The following is a 16,181-nucleotide window of genomic DNA, read 5'->3' on the forward strand; positions in this document are numbered from 1 at the left end:
CACCTTCAACCACAGGGAGGCCTAAAAGACAGAGATAAGCATTTTTTCCGCCACACTGAAATAGTTTTAAAAAGTACAACCTGATGATTCAAATATGGAGGTTAACAAAGTATTTGTGTTTTCTTCATTTAATTGTAGATTCACATACTGAATGATTCTGCAAGATCAATTCCATTGAACCTGCATCTTCTACAGCAATAAACTGTATTTCCTGTATAAACAAAATCATGGAGTTCACCATAGGAGTATTACTTCAGGCAAACCTTAAGTCTCAAGAAAGATCAAAGCTCTCTCAATATGGGAAACATTTCATTGTTTTTAATGCAAAATGCTACACTCAGCCAGGTTAAGGAGTCCTCCAAGCTCACCTGTTAGAAGGCTGATTTAAGAAGCCTGGGGAGAGAGTGGAAAAAAAGCTTGACAATTTTACTTTCAAAAGAAGCCACAATATTGTGCAGGTTCCACAAAGAAAGCTGGACAAAAATAAATAAAATTTCAATAGCACTGAGAATGGAAACAACTCCATCCAAGGGAGCTGCACTAAGTTGCTCACCTAACCTATTTTACAGGTTTTACAATCTAAAGAGAACATAAGTAAAACAATATGCTCAGCAAAATATTTATGATGTAGTAAAAGCAGGCTGAGCAAGCCATGAGATCTTAGGCATCAGACCATACCACCTTTAAACTGCCTGCCTTTAGTCGCTGTTTACTCCTTGAAGCATTGAGAAGTAATGGGAAGAGAAAGGCTGCTGAGGGTACCACACCTGTGGAAGGAACAGCCCTGCAGGAGCCCCAGGCGAATGGGGAGTTCCAACAGACTCCCAGCGCAGATGGACAAAATCAAAGAGTGTGGACTTTCATGTTAGAGCAAAACAGACAAACCCTTTGTACAGTTTTTGTAAAATATAAACCTGAAGTAATTGCAAAGGAGGCATTTCACAACCTTTCATCCCAGCTCTCACTTTAATGAATGCAACCTGTTTAGGGAAGTTATATGAAAAACAGTGCAAGTCCAAACTAGGTCTTCTCTGAAAAGCACAGAGGACCCAATGGGCTACAAGTAAACAGACTGTATGAGAAATAAACCTAAAATTCACCAAAAGCTCTAGCAGAATAACATTGCAGCCCATATCAATTGTATTTCCTCTCACAGCTTCCATTCAATACTTCTGAAGTCTACAAATACAACAGTTTCTCTAATCTGTATTTTACAAAGGGGACAAGTCACTTGGCTTCTCCTTCAGCAAGCTCATACAAGGCTGTTGCAAAGCACTGAACTCACGTGTTCAGAGTTCTGCCCCTGTGCTTCAACCAAATAAGAAACAAAGACAAATAAAAAGATTCATAACAGGCCTGAAATTTTACTCCTAGTCTTTCATGAAGCACCTATTCTAAGTACTGGTACTAAATGTGACTGAAACTGCATGTAAGCATTACTACTAATAGTAAGACTCTCAGTGATGATTATTAATAGAGCATTAACAGTATATGACACATACACCTTCTAAGCACTGTTCACCAGCATGTTACTCTGCTATGACCAACATCAATAGGACATCAGCAACAAATATAAAGTGTACCAAAAATCGGCATTTTACAAGGAAATAATCACCTAAAATAAGAGTTAATGGAAGAAATATAGAACATCAACAATCTATTTCTAGGCTCTAGAACTGCAGCTTCAAAAAAATGGAAGAGCCAAACAAAAAAAAAGTTTAAAAATAACAGCTTCTGATAACAGACAAGACTATTTTGTTGGTTTTCCTCCTAGCTTCCTTAGATTTTAGTGTTGAGTCTGTAGCTTCCATGTCCCCTCAAACAATCAAACCCTTCTGTAAGTCATGGCACCAGGAGCTTTATAGAGGATGGGCCAAAACAACTGAAGCAGTCTAAATTTCAGAAACCTCATGCTTTTTTTACTGTAGACAGTTTTCAAAATCAACACACTGATAAAACTACAAATTGAACAAAGTAGAAGAGAGCTTGTCCGATTCCCACTCCTGCCCACCTCCAAGATTAGCAAGATTATTGAGATCATAAAAATTGGAAGCCAGCTCATTTTCAGGAGTCACAAAACATCATTAATCCTGCAGAGTGATTTAGCCTTGCTTGCTTTCAAGTTACCTAGTGAAAGGTTAAAAATAAATTCTTTAAACAAGTTAGGTCAAACCACTGCAGAGAGATTGGGTCCAGGTATAAATACTGAGTCAGCCAGGTAGGAATCCAAACCCAGATTATATTAAAGAACGTGATACAACCAAGAGAACTGTTAAAAGGGCCTGGTAAATATTAAAGAAGCAAAAGCCAGGAGGCTGAGTCGCTGCCATTTTTTGTGAAGGGCTCTGTTTCAATGGCAAAGCACTGCTCCCCCTCCCTTCCCTCACATCCAGCTCCAATTTCTCTGCTTGGAAAAAACCAGCTGCTCTCAGGCCAGGACAGCCCCTCCACTCCCCTTGCACAGCTTTCCTTCACACAGCTTCGTAGCAAACCCCGAGTTTCTGTTCCACAAGACATCCTGCTCCGCTGAACACGACCAGGGGTGCTCCGTACATCCACACTCCTGGTGCCAACACACTTAACAAGAGAGAAGCTTCAAACCAGTCCACCCTGCTCCCAGGTGGCACCCAACAGCACTGCAGACATTCCAGCACAAGCTTTTAAACCCATTCCACATCAGAGAGTTCAGACCCTTGTCATTAGACTCAAACATGGACCAGATCCTTTCTACATCCAGCTTCTTGCACAGGAACGCCTACCAGTTCACTTCCCTGCTGCAATTTTCTTCAGCAACAGGAGAAAACGCAGAAGAGCATCCTGTTGTTTTTAAAGGCGACATAAGTCAGCCCTGCCGTGACACCCAATTCCAAGCAACCACACACAGCCGATGGCAAGGAAGGACTAAACTGGAGAAGGTTAATAGAGGGAACGGTTCGTTCATTGTCATGTCCTCAAGTAACCCACTGTAGCTGCTGAGATGTTATTGTCTGCAGGTGTGACCCCCACCACCACCAGCGAGGGTACACCCGGAAAGGGGATGAGCAACGACAACATGGAAGTAAAGCCCTGCAAAAGTCATGGATCGATACTTCATCATCACTTGTTCACTGCTCGAGCTGCCACCTCCCCTCTGGCCTGACTCCTGCCGCCAGCCCCACTCCTCCAGCTGGTCCCGGTTTCCTCATATGCCCCCGAGCCAGAGGCACCAACTCGCCACAGGGAAATCCTCGCTGTAGGAGATCAGCACCTCCAAGATAAGATGAGAACCCCTCCTCGAAGGCGGGGGCGCTGCAGGACCCCCTCCCGCGGATGTCAGGGGGTGCAGACAGAACCCACCTCTCCCGGGGCCAAGCGGGCACCCCCTCCCCAGCCAGGTGGGCGCTGCCCGCACCCGCGGCCTTGCTGAGCGGGAGAGGAGGGGGGCGGAGGGGACGGCGATCTAGGCCAGGGCGAAGCTTCCCCGGGGCGGCCGCCACGGAAAGTAGGGCAAAGCCGCGTCCCCCCGCAACACGTCGGCGGCGGGCCGGGGCTGGGCAGCCCGGGCGGACACCGACCGACCCGTGGACCGAGGGACCGCCGGGCGGACAAAGCGGGGCCGGGCCCGCGGGGCCTCGGGGGCGGCTGACGGGGGGGGGGGGGGAGCGGCCGCGCGCGGGGACCGTTGGCCGGGACGGGGGCGGGTGAGGGGGGCCCCGCGCGCCCCCCGCGCGCGCGGTACCTGCCCGGTGCGCTCACAAAGCGGCGGCGGCGGCGCCCGCGACCGTCACGTGACCTCCCCCTTCCTCCTCCTCCTCCTCCACGCGCGCGCGGGGTCGTTTTCCCTCCCCACGTGACGCGACGCTCGCGCGCAGCCCCGCCCCGCCCCGCGCGCCTCACGCACCGCCCGCACGCGCCCATCCACCGGCGCCTTCTTCCGCCTCTGCCTCCCGCCCCCTCCCGGTAACCACGTGAGCAGCGCGCGCCGGGGGGAAAGCCCGCCCCTTCCCTTCGCCTTCACGTGACCAGGTCCCCGCCCCTCCCTCGGCGCGCGCGGGGCGGGAGGAAGGGGCGGGGCAGCGGAGCCCCTCCCCGGCGGCGCGTGAGGCGCCCCCTGAGGGCCCGGCTGAGGCCCCTCCCCCCCGGGGCCGTGTGAGGGATCCCCTGAGGCGCCCCCGTAAAGGACACCCAGAGGGGCCCCGGGAGGAGCCGCGGGAATTAACCCACGAGTTCCTGAGGAACCCCTCGAGGGACCCCAGGAGAGCCCATGCGAGGATTCCGCTGATGAACCCTCGAGAAGCCCCTCTGAGGGATACCATGAGGGGCCCGGTGAGGGACCCGTGTAGCTTAGGAGCAGGGCATTTTGGAACCGGTTCTGCACTTGCATTAATGTAAACGTCTCCTTCTTTTGAGAGGATGGACACAGGTATGCACCCTGTTGACATGGAGAGCTCCAGAACAAAAGATAGCCACACTACAGGAGGAGAAAGTCAAGTAAAAAGTATGCTGGGGATTAATGGAGAATAGGGAGGAGTTTGCACAGCAGAATTGTGTTAGAGAACTGGATACAGCTTCTGGCAGTCTAAACTCAACGATGACAGGACAGATGGCAAGAAAGGATAGTCAATAAAACTTGACTCCTGAGATGAGTTTTGGGTTGTGAGTCAGGAGGGGGGGAAAAAACAAACTGCAAACAAAAATGTTTCTTCCATTTAGGCTTTTTCCTGCTGTTTATTTTTTCCATTGTGTACAGCACCTCTGGTTGCCAGTAATGCAGTGGTCCTTGACTCTTGGGCATCATTGCAAGGCCTGGCATATTAAAGCCAGGCTTACTTAGCCTGTGTGGAAGTTGGTCTCTGCTTGGTGCTGAGCAGGCAGGGCTGGTGAAGGTGGTGTTCAAAGTGCTCCGCCCCTGGTGGCCCCAGCAATGAGGTCCAATGGTCCTTGACCTTTGCTGTGGTCTGATATCCTTTACTGCTCATCCTCTGTCCCTTAAGCCCATATTCTCCATGTAAGCAGAAAGGGCATGAAATCTGATTTTACCCTAAATGGTATCTAAAAATTAATCTGGGCTTTCCATGCTTCTGCCTTCTCTGCATAAAGTAGACAGATTTAGCCAGTCTTCATCCTTGAGACTTACTGCATAGATGGGCAGGAGCTACAACAGATCCTGCAGCTGAGGAGCTGCAAGACGTCCCTGTTCTTGTTTTTTCTCAGAGGGATGGAGGGTCCTTTGAGCTAAATTGAAATTCAGACCGAACAGTGCACAGGTATTGTTGATTGTCTTGATGCAGCTCTTGATATTCTGTTCTATTACTACAGCAGGGGGACAATTAATTACAGCTGTAAACAAAGTTTCACAGGCTTTGTGACAAACATGTCTGCAGCTCCATAATCTGTGTGGATTTAATCAGTATTATTAGCATTTTTCCATCATGGCTTGGCAATCCTTTGATAATCAAGATGGAAATTTGGTGTGCAGCACAAAACAACAAAGGCTAAGAGCTCTTGGGATGCTGTTGTCAGATGGTGTAGTGCCAACTGGAATGTGTCTCTGAAAATCACACAGAATCCAGCCCAAGAGCATTTGGAATGGGAGAAAACTGAGCAGGGATACCAGGACAAAAGTGTTGTAGATTCTTTCTGCTGTGAATGGAGTAAATATAAATTAGAAAATGGGATACTGCACTGACAAAGCTTCTGGAGGAGAGCTAAAGGAATAAACTGGTGGAGGCTTGGGAATGAAGACCTTCAGTCCAAATATTGATCAGGAGGAATTTCTTCACTGAAAGGTAGTGAAGCATTTGGATGGACTGCCCAGGGAGGTGGTAGGAGTGTTCAAGAAATGAGTGGATGTGATACTTAGTGCTCTGTTCTAATTGCCAAGTTGCTGATCAGTCACAGGACTCACTTTCAGGTGTCTTTTCCAACCTAAATGATCCTGTGATTCAGTACATCAGACTTGGAGAGAAGACCAAACACTGTGAAGGTTTGACCAGGCCTGGCAGGCAAGTTCTGCCCACTGCCTGTGTTGTGATTCTTATCTGCTGTTACAAGGATTTACAACCTCTTCAGTTTTCCAGCCAGTAAATAACAGTCTGGTGCAGGTGCAAATCCAGATAGGCTCTTTCAGCTTACTGCAGGATTGTTTTTCTCAGTCACTTTCTGCAGATTAGGCTGAAAGTTCACATACCACAGGCTGGACACCACTGTTCTGGTGCTTGGCATTCTCCTTCCCTATCACATTTGTGAGTGGGGAAAACTGCTTGTGTTAAGAATATTGCCCTGTTCCTAGTTCAGGAGTCTGTTCTACTTCTGTGTTGCAGTGAAACCATCTCTTCTTCACAAGCTCAGGCAGTACTATCTTCCCTGTTGCTAATGCTCTCTGCCACTTTCCACACTACCAACCCTTCCCCTTCAGACTCATTGGACAATTGGTCTGACTGAACTGAAGTTCAGGGCAGTTTTTTGCTATTTATTCTGAAGTTTCTTTTTGTTGTTTTTTTGTTTGGTTGGTTTTGTTTTTGTTTTTTGTTTTTTTTGTTTGTTTGGTTGGTTTTTTTTACATCACTTGGTCTAATAAAATATTACTCTTTGCTGCAAACTGGACTCACAGCCCTGACCCTGATGACACCTCTTCAACAGCACTACCCTCTTCCAAAATATATTGCACCAGCCTCAGAAAGTCAACATAATCCAGGTACACAAGCTCTGCAGGGGAGAGGCTCAGTACAAAGAAACCAGTCTTGACTTTGAGCTTTGAGCTGAGTTTGCAGGGAATCTGTGCAGAAGCCCAGAAGATAATGGGGCTAATCTCAAACACTGATAGCCAGGTGGCTGTGGAGCCAACCAAGGATTGTTGGTACTAGCAGCCAGCGATTGTTAGCAATAACAATCTGGGAAAATGAACAGAATGTGGCTGGAGAAGGGGCTTCATGGAGGTGGGGCAGCACTTTTCTGGGACAAACATCCTTATCCTGGCTCCTGGAGATCAGCACAACACAACGCAGCACAAGTGTAGGAATGAGGTCAAGAAGCAGGCATGTAGGAGGATATGGAGACCACCAAATACTCTGAAGCCTCCAACCCATTTCCAGAGTAACTAAATTACACAGAAAGGGAGAAACTTACTCCACTGCAGGGAAACTTATCTATAAAAAGGTGTCCCCACAAAGCCCAGGACCTGTGTGTGCATCCTAGGACCCTGAACACCCCATCATCTGCATCAGCAATGGAGTCAGGATTGCTGATCTTTCTCTCTTTGTCCCTTCCTTTCTCCTCCTCTTTAATACAGCTCTCTCTCTTTCTCTCTTCCCTTTGACCTCCCTCCTTTATTTTAAACACACTGCCAGGTGCTTATAGGACATCAGAGACTAACATAACCGTTTGCGTGCCGAGTGTGTAATCTACTAACAGAACTTTGTAAGATTTTGTGGGCCCTCTGACTTTTGCTGTTTCTTTTGTCCACGAGCATCTGCGAATCTTAGGTGCTCTCTTCTCCTGAAGCGTGGGATGCCACAATATGGAATTCTCCCTAGGTATAGTGGAACAATTGAAAATTTTGGTGGCAAAGTGGAGTTCTCTCAAGAGACCTGTTGCAAGGATTTGATAACAAGCAGAGCTTCCGCAAAAATTGTACTTGAAAGAGTTGCCGTTTACATTATGGAAGCAAGCCCTTCTCCTAGAGGTACCATTCATGATGGTGAAGGCAGGAAGGATAATGATGTCGCTGCGTCCAGCCTTCATAAAGCCCAGGCCATTCAATTCCTAACATCCATGGGCTGCATTAGTCCATCATGTCTCAGCATCATCCTTGGAATTTCTGTTGGGCTGCTTGATCATTCTTTAGAGACCGTGTGTCCCTGGAGATGACCCTTGTCTCCAGGTGGTTCCTGCAGACCTTGGTCCAAGTTTTCTTACTGTGTAGTTTGACTGTATGAAAAAGGTGATACATTTTCATGTGACCAGAATCTGAAATTGTTCTGCACAACCATCTTAGTCCTACTGTTATTTTCCATTCTTTCAGCCTTTTCCAGAAAACATTTTACCTGAATCTGTATTTATTTCCGGATTGTCAAGACAGTTCCACATGTCCGAGCCTGATACTGATCTTGCAGAGCCTTGCTTAAACACCTATCTAAGAAGGATGCTAGTGGGGGTTAACCTGTCTGTGCATGCTCTTCTAATGGTGAGTGCTGAGTTTGTTCTGTCATGTTCCCTGATTTCATTCTCTGATGTGCCTACCCACTGTTACCTCTACCAGGCAACTGTTTCTAAGAATTAAACAGGTTATTGTTAACAGACTTGTTTTTCATACAACACTATTGTTTTACATTAGCTGTGTATCTAGCCTTGAATTATCTATTTAGTCCTTTATTTTGTCTGTGACACCAGAGAAAGTATGCAGATGCCTGGTCACTGCTCTAACAACGTCATGCTTCCTACCTCTTAAAATTCCCCAAGATTAAATTATCTCCAAGAAGCCAGAAGTTTCCTTGGACAGCTTTTGAATAACTTGGTGGGGCAGAGTTGCAGCAGTAAATAATCACTGAAGGTCTATTAAACATCCTTGCACGATGTTGCACACTGCCTCTTGCAGCATTTACAGGCCATCTGTCTTTATCAGTTGGATTTTAACAAGCCTAGTGGAATCCCAGGCCTCCCTTACTCCAGGTAATATAAAAGTTCCTGTAAGGAATGGTAACAAACTAATAGTATTGTAAAGTGGAAGCTGGATTTGCACCATTTGCTGTTTTTCCCCAAACTTCATCTTAGGATAAATTGCAAGCATTTTTATCCTGTGATTTTAGGAGAATGTTTTGAATAGTGCGTCCAAGGATATTTGCCAACTCTGGTTAAATGTCAGCCATCTGTTTTCAGTTTTAAAAGGGCTGTTTGTAGATGCAGCGACTGCCAATGGCAAGAACAAAGCAGTGAGCTTGGGAGACCCCAGGGAACTGCAGGCTGGTGAGCCTCCACCCAGCCCTGCAAAGATGGTAATACTGAAAGCCTCAAACACTGAGGACAAGAAGGTGACTGGCACTAGTATTCAGTATGGATTTATACTGGCTAAGTCATGTCGGGCTGACTTGGTCACCCTCTGTGATGAAATGACTGCCTTGATAAATGAGGGGAGAGGAGAGGGATGTTGCCCAGTTTGAGCAAAGCTTTCAGTGGTGTTTGCTAAAAGAATCTCAGACAAACTGAAGGACTACAGACTGGGTTTATGGACAGTGAAGTTTATGCGCTGAGAACTGCACAGCTGCCAGTTCAAGGGGTTGTGATCACTGGCACAAAGTCCAGCTTGAGTATAGTCACTAGTGTTGTGACCTAGGTCCTGGGACCAATACACATTCAAGCTCCAGATGTTTCCCTTCTCTTTAAGCAACAAGTTGAGTAGACCAGAGCACAGGACTAAAAGCTTTCCGCAAAACCAAGTTAACTCCAAGTGCAACAGCAACAGTCTACAAGGTAACAGGGACAATGGGGTTTTTTGGAGTCAAAGCCTATTTATACTGGTAAAAAGCTAAAGTTTGCTTTCTGCATTTAACAGGAAAAATGATCCTATAAATACATATGGCAAGTCTCTACATCCCAAGACTCCTAGAATTTATTTCCAGGAAGGAAAATATCTCCATGTGAAGTGGTTTTACCAGGTGGCAAAATCATTAATTGTTATAGCTTAATAGTGCTCTACTGGCATCCTCAGTGGCTGGCTGCAGTGTGGCGTCCAGCAGCCCTCAGCAGCAGTACACCGGCTGCCACCATAGCACATGAGGAAGTGAATCTTATTATCTTAGTACTGACCAACCTTTCCTCACGCTTTTGGCTCAGATACATGGATAAATTCTCCCTAGGTGAATACTTGCCTAGAACACTGCAGTTATTGGGGTTGAGTTTTACAGCAACAGTGTCAATCTGTCTCCCCAAAGACAACCTTTAGTCACATTTTTTCCCATTGTCTGGAATCTGTGAAATTTCTGTTGTAACTGAGTCTCTGTGCTTCACATTCAACATGCATCAGGCAGTGCAGTACATTTGTAGGGAGAGGAAACCTCCGGAACAGGAAAACTTTTGACAACGCAGGGGAAGAAAACCCACAGGCACTGATTACAGGGGTTACAAATCTTTCTGCTGACACTTCAGCATCTGTGGAACACGACCCTCACTCTGTTTATGTCTTTGGCACAAATAGTTCAAGCAATGTCCAGCTGACCTTCTGATCGCAGCTCTGCACTTGAGGCCTGTAACTTCTCTCTCACCTCTGCCAGCTCACGGTACAGCTCAGTGAAGAGGAAGGAGTAAGTCCTTCTGTGCAGGGCAGTATTTTGGAGCAGCTGACCCACGCCTCCCAAAAGCCATGTTGGCCACATGGTCCCTTGAGCCTTTTAGGGGGCTGAAGCCCTCCTGACATTTGTTCTTCCAGAGGAGACTTGAGAGGGACTGAGGAAGCTGGGAGACAAAGCACAGAGATTTTTGTTTTCTAATACACTATGAACTTTCTCACTTTCAATGTCTCAAAAATGGGCCACCTCTTGCCCAAAAATCATTTCAAGCACTATGTCCTGGCATGTCTTTATTTATTAATTCATTTACTGGACCTTGAAAGCACCTTGTCTTCAAAAGACTATCCAGGTCTTTCATTCAAAAACAGACAGGATGAGTACAGCAATGGGTAGGACGAACTAACAGAACAGTGTGAAACTATTCTGAGTCCTGTCCTGGTTTGGCTTCCTCCTTGAGCAATCAGCTGGCAAGAGCTGAGGCCCCAAGTCACAGAAATCAGAAACAAAATACACGCAAGAAGGGAAGTGATGACAGCCAAGGAAACCTGTAGCAGCTGGGCTGAAGCTGGAGGCAGGCAGCAGATTGAGTGTTGAAAGGGGTAATGTTGACTGCCACATGTTTGTAGCGTACAGTGAAGGCAGAGTTGATAACACTGTAGACCAGCTGCAGACTCCAGGCCAAGGAGTGCAGTGGGTCTCATTTTGGTTACACAGACAGGAATGACAATGCACGTGTCAAGCGTGGCCAGTGAGAAAGCACTGAGGGAACCCAGACCTTTTGGCAGAAGGAGTGAAGACTCTGGCCGTGAAACAAATAAAAATCTCTTCCCCCAAAAGTGGTGAGCTGCCTTACGTAGGGAAACAAACTGATTTATCTGCACTGTGAATGGGAAAGCAAGGGGACCTGCAAGACAGGTGATGGGACAAAACAGATTAATGCTAAAATTAGCTGCTTGGAGACAATTTAGACTTTTTATTGCTGAGATTTAAGCTGGACATGCATTAAAGATGAGCTTAATTAATACCAACAGCTTTGGAATTTGTGAGCTCATTTTTGGTCCTGTAAGTCAACTAACAGGCCCCACACCATCTGAATGCTATGCTCAATGGAGCATCTGAGGTTAATGGGGAGCTAGTAACCCTGGTTGCCAGTGCCCTCTCTAACCCATCATTTTCTGTGTATCTCCAGGGGCAGGGGCTTTGGTTTTCCTTTGCATATCTCAAACAGTTTGAAAGGAAGGCTCAGTGGAACGACAGTGTTAGTGTTCCTATGTCTTTTTAAAGTCTGCCTTTCCAGCATTCACAAGTATCAAAAATGCCCATTGTGGGGAGCAGAGATGATGCAGCTGGAGACGTGGTCTCCCACCTAGCTTAAAAACCTAACTTACAAAGCTTGAGCTTGTCCATGATTATGGAAACTAGTCTCTCAGGATGAGGCCAAGGGTGAAGACAGGGAGGCAGAAGCTGATTTTAAGCACAGAATTTTAACCTCCAGCATAAAACTTAGACATTTCAGACATTCCTCTTCTGAAAAAATAATTTTCCCACTTATAGACAGTGAAATAGGACAGCTGTGTAAAGGCCTCACTCTCCTGTGCAATGAAAATATGTGAAAACGCTACAGATGCAGTTTTGGGATGCAAGATCTCCCTAAAACCTGTAGTCCTATACCTGATTGTCCAGCTACATTTATCTGTGATGGTCTACACTTCTAAGAGGTAGGTCCTTCTTAGAAAAATAAAGTCGTTGAAAGGAAACTCTTGCCTCAGAGCAAATGAGGTATCAGATGATGAGAATAGGAAGGAGATGCTTTGAAGTGTAACAGTCCCAACTCTGCCAATAGATAAATCTCCTATGGAAGTAAAGAGTATTGCTACAGCTGTACAGAGAACTAGGACTAATGTTTAGGCCATGAAAAACCAAAAACAAGCTGAGATTCCGCTCTTGGGTTATTCAATCCACTCACTGGTGGAGGAAAAAGAACACTTCACTTTGTTTTCATTGAGTCAGTCATGTCCGCACAGAGGCTGGACTCTGCAGTAAGAAACCCAAGCCCACTAGCTTTTCAACTGCCCTGGATTTACTTGCAATGGTATATGAGCAAATAAGGGAAAATACCAGCCAAGCCAACACACTATACAAATACATTTTATTTAGAGATACCCATAGTAAGATGCACAAATACTTTTTGTTCACCAATTTTCAGATCACACAACTTCAAGTAGTGGAAAAAAAACAAAACTGCAGGTAATTACAATTATCTATGTAACAGGGCAGTAGTAAAAGATTCATTTGTCAGACTACAGCATGGTTAACGATACTCAGATGAGAATGTACAGGTCTAGGTATTTAAAAAGTGCATGGGGCATTGCCACATACACTAACATGCTTCTTCAAAGAGCAACATCCTTCTGGCATGTGAACACAGTAACCCGGTTAATGCAAGAGGGAAAATAGCCTCATAATTTGATCTGGAAATGTATCTACTAAAAGTTTTCCTCCAAACAGCAAATTATTTGTGACTGACACATGGAAACCAATCTATAAAAATCACTGTTACATTGTCCATGTAGTCAAGCAACACACACATGACCTAAAATTTAAAATTATCAGTTCCAGTCTATGCCTTCACAGCTTTTACACAGTCTTCTTCAAAAGAGTCCAGAATATTTAATTGCATTTAACAAGCTGGCAGAAGAGCTGTAATCTGAGCTCCACACTTTTGCACCCAGAATGAGTTCTTCTACAAGAAAAATCTCAGTCTTCAAATTAAAAAAAAAAAACAAACATGTTCCACCTGCACGGACATCAACTGGCTCATGTATTGCTTGGTTTATTTTTAAATTCCCATGTAAATGGAAGGGAAGGTAGGAAGCTGCACCGGTCTGAGGGAATAGCTGCATTGGTTTTAAGTTGTGTTTAAAACTCATGGATCCTGGACTGTTATCTCCAGGGTCTCTCTCAAACCAAGGAAATTCATTAGTTGCCACTACTCAATGCAGTCCCTGTTTTGTTTTTAAACAGGGATAGTGTTGAATAGTGCTTGGGAAAGATCAGCAAGGACTGTTGTGTGGGTGATTATATATAAGAGCAAGAAACACATTTAATCAGTCTTCAGATAATCTTCTTCCATTGCAAACAAGAGAGCAACAGAGATTGATTTTGCATTATAGTTGAGGCAAATTTTGCACTGATGGACAGAAAATTTCAGTTTACCTTGCAACTTTCTTAAGCCAGCAACTGACTTAAAACACCACCTAATTTCCTGTTAAAGCAATTTTTAACAAAGAAACAAAAAAGGCCTCAATTACTGTTTTTATACTTAAAATTCATAAGCTGCTCCCTCACCTGTTCTACTCAGAGATACCTTTCTACTTGTGTATATGCAGCTGGTTTCTTCCTTGCTTGTCTAAGAGATCCTTGTTTCTGTGCACCTTGAGAGTAGACAAATAATTCTGATGCCTCAGGATGGGCCCTTGTACTATATTCAGGAGTTGAGAAAGTCAGTATGGTTTTGTACATTTGCAATGAACCCCAGAATAAAAACAAGAAAAACAAAAGCCACTGAATTGCAATAACCAGCAGTACAGGAATCAACTCCATGGAACAGGAGTCACTTTGGAGCAAACCTTTTTGGACTGAAAGGGATATGGCAGTCCAAGAAGATACCTAGAGCTGAATAAAAAGAATAAGGACACTGTGAGCAAGGTCCTAGTTCAGCAAACCACTGCCTAAGCCAGCAGAAGTTTCAGAGTGTAGTTGGGCTCTAACAGGTGCCCCGAGGCTTTGCAGAACTTGGTACCTGAACTAGTACACCATGAGAGAATAGGGAACTTGCTCAAGTCCCAAGCAGCAGTGTGACAAGATGTGAGTGAGGCTGGGACAAGAGACTGAGACTGGAGACAGCAATTTGAACAAGAGGGACAAAGCCCACCACAAGTTACTTAACCAGTTCTTTCCGTAACAGCCCCACTATCACACCTGCAACGTGAGAGAAGCCCAGAGCAACCAGCTGAAGCTGTAAATCACAAGTGACCTGTTACATCCCTGCACTGTCAACAGCCAGCGAAGTGGAGGAGAATGCAGACCAGGCCCTTTCACACCATCATCCCTGCACAAAGCAGGTGGAGGGGGCTGGTGACAGCTGTGAAGCACATTAGTCATAGTCACTCAGGAAAACAGAGACAAGTACACTGGTAACCTTGAATGATGAGGGGAAGACTGAGTGACCACTGGGGAAACTGGTTTTTCCGCATGCCATCTTCACATCTCATCTGAAAAGGGATTACCACTAGTTTTGAAAGCTCTGGGAGCAACTAATTTGCAGTGATCTAAGGCATGATGGCACAAACCCTCAAAGATTCCATTGCGAGCTCACTTCTGTCATTCTTGCTGGCCAAAGTACATTAGAATAACTTTTCTCTTTTGAGCACAAGGTTATTGTTTTGCTCATATCCCTACTCTTTTATAATTCCACCCCCCAAAAAAATAAATCTCTCGAGAAAGCCTTTACATGGGATCAAGTCAGCAACTCACCCTCGTGGTACTGCCCTGAATGAAACCTTTAGCCAAGACTTTGAGTAGCACTCGAAGACGCCAGTTCTGTGGCCAAACCACTACAGATCAGTTTGACAAACACACTGCATGAAGGCACAGGGCACCTCCACTTCCTGATCTGCTGATACCCACTGAACAATATGGGTGCAAGAGGCTTTCAGCTTCTGCAGACTGTGCAGGGGCAGAGTCTCCACTTGCAAGACAGGCATCCAGCCACAGAAGTTTATGGTAAAAGCACAGCGTGATCTTGTCACACTGGGCTACAGGTTTTCTTTTTATTATGGTTCGATAATTTTCAGAGTAAGCAGACAGCTTTGAACTCATCACTACAGGTGAACTAGGAAGAAATGGGAGAAGAGGAAGATGCTAAAGGTAGAAAACTAAATTAAATCCATTTGTTCTGCTCAGAAAAGTGACTGTCTTAAAAACAGCACCTCACTGAATTTAAAGGAACTCTGAAATTAGCATGAAGCAAAAAGAATTCCACAGTAAGTCTGCACTGCGGTACAGAGAGAACAGATACTGTTAGCACAGAAAACACACAGACCTTAGAGCTCCATGACCATGTATTAATGTCAATACACTGATGACTAATCGTGCTGATTCTACATACAAAGGTAACCTCATGGATCAACAGAGTGCAGTACTGTAATTCACTTAATTATGCATAGGCATGTCCATGGAAGGCCACAGCAAGTGAAGATATGTATGTACCTCTTTCCATGCTTTTATGAGACATAACATATCAAACTCTTATTTTCTAAATGCATAAGAGTTAGAAACTCAGGCCAAATGCCAGATGTCAGTCTGAGGTTTGTAAACAAATATATCTTTAGAAAACTAAGCCAAATGTAATGTCTTTGTGTTGAAAAAAACAACAAAAAACACCTTTTCAGAGAGGAGAAACAATTTGCAAGGTAACAGAACACTGAGCCCCCATGTGCAGACAGGCCAGTTTCACATACTGTCTGGAATTTCGCAGTGTTCCATTTGCAAGCTGCATCAATAACTTGGAACAGGTTTATCTGACAGTTAAAAAATGTGCAGTGTAATATCTGAAGAGAGCTGTTACTACTTTGCTTGACAGCTTCTGTGATAGTTCAGGATTCATTGCTGTTTCTGATACAGCTCATGACAGAAACAAGCTGAGAAAGCCTCTGTTAGATGAGTGGATTTGGAGGATTTGTTAACAAACATCAGACCCTGCATTCAGAACAAAAGCCATCAAGTATCAGCAAGTCCTATTTTTTTTTTCCCTCAAGGCTTTGAATCTGATTAAAAATATTTGGGAAAAAAATTAAAAACAGTTCACTGTAGGACATCCTATCTTGAGGCAACAAGTTATGATCACTGCACATTTTA

At 45.0% G+C, this 16,181-nt stretch overlaps 1 protein-coding gene across 4 annotated transcripts in view; it reads right to left on the reverse strand.

The window, feature by feature from the left end:
• UBAP2 (ubiquitin associated protein 2) overlaps nucleotides 1–4,022 on the reverse strand; it is a 97,214-nt gene extending 93,192 nt beyond the window's left edge. For all 4 annotated transcript variants that reach the window (XM_038125404.1, XM_038125403.1, XM_038125402.1 and 1 more), the window contains exon 1: nucleotides 3,881–4,022. The gene's annotated coding sequence lies outside the window, so the exon portion shown is untranslated. The remainder of the gene's footprint in view (nucleotides 1–3,880) is intronic.
• Between the last annotated feature and the right edge of the window lie 12,159 nt (nucleotides 4,023–16,181).

Source organism: Motacilla alba, chromosome Z (genome assembly GCF_015832195.1).
Source record: "Motacilla alba alba isolate MOTALB_02 chromosome Z, Motacilla_alba_V1.0_pri, whole genome shotgun sequence".
Classification (NCBI taxonomy): Eukaryota; Metazoa; Chordata; class Aves; order Passeriformes; family Motacillidae; genus Motacilla; species Motacilla alba.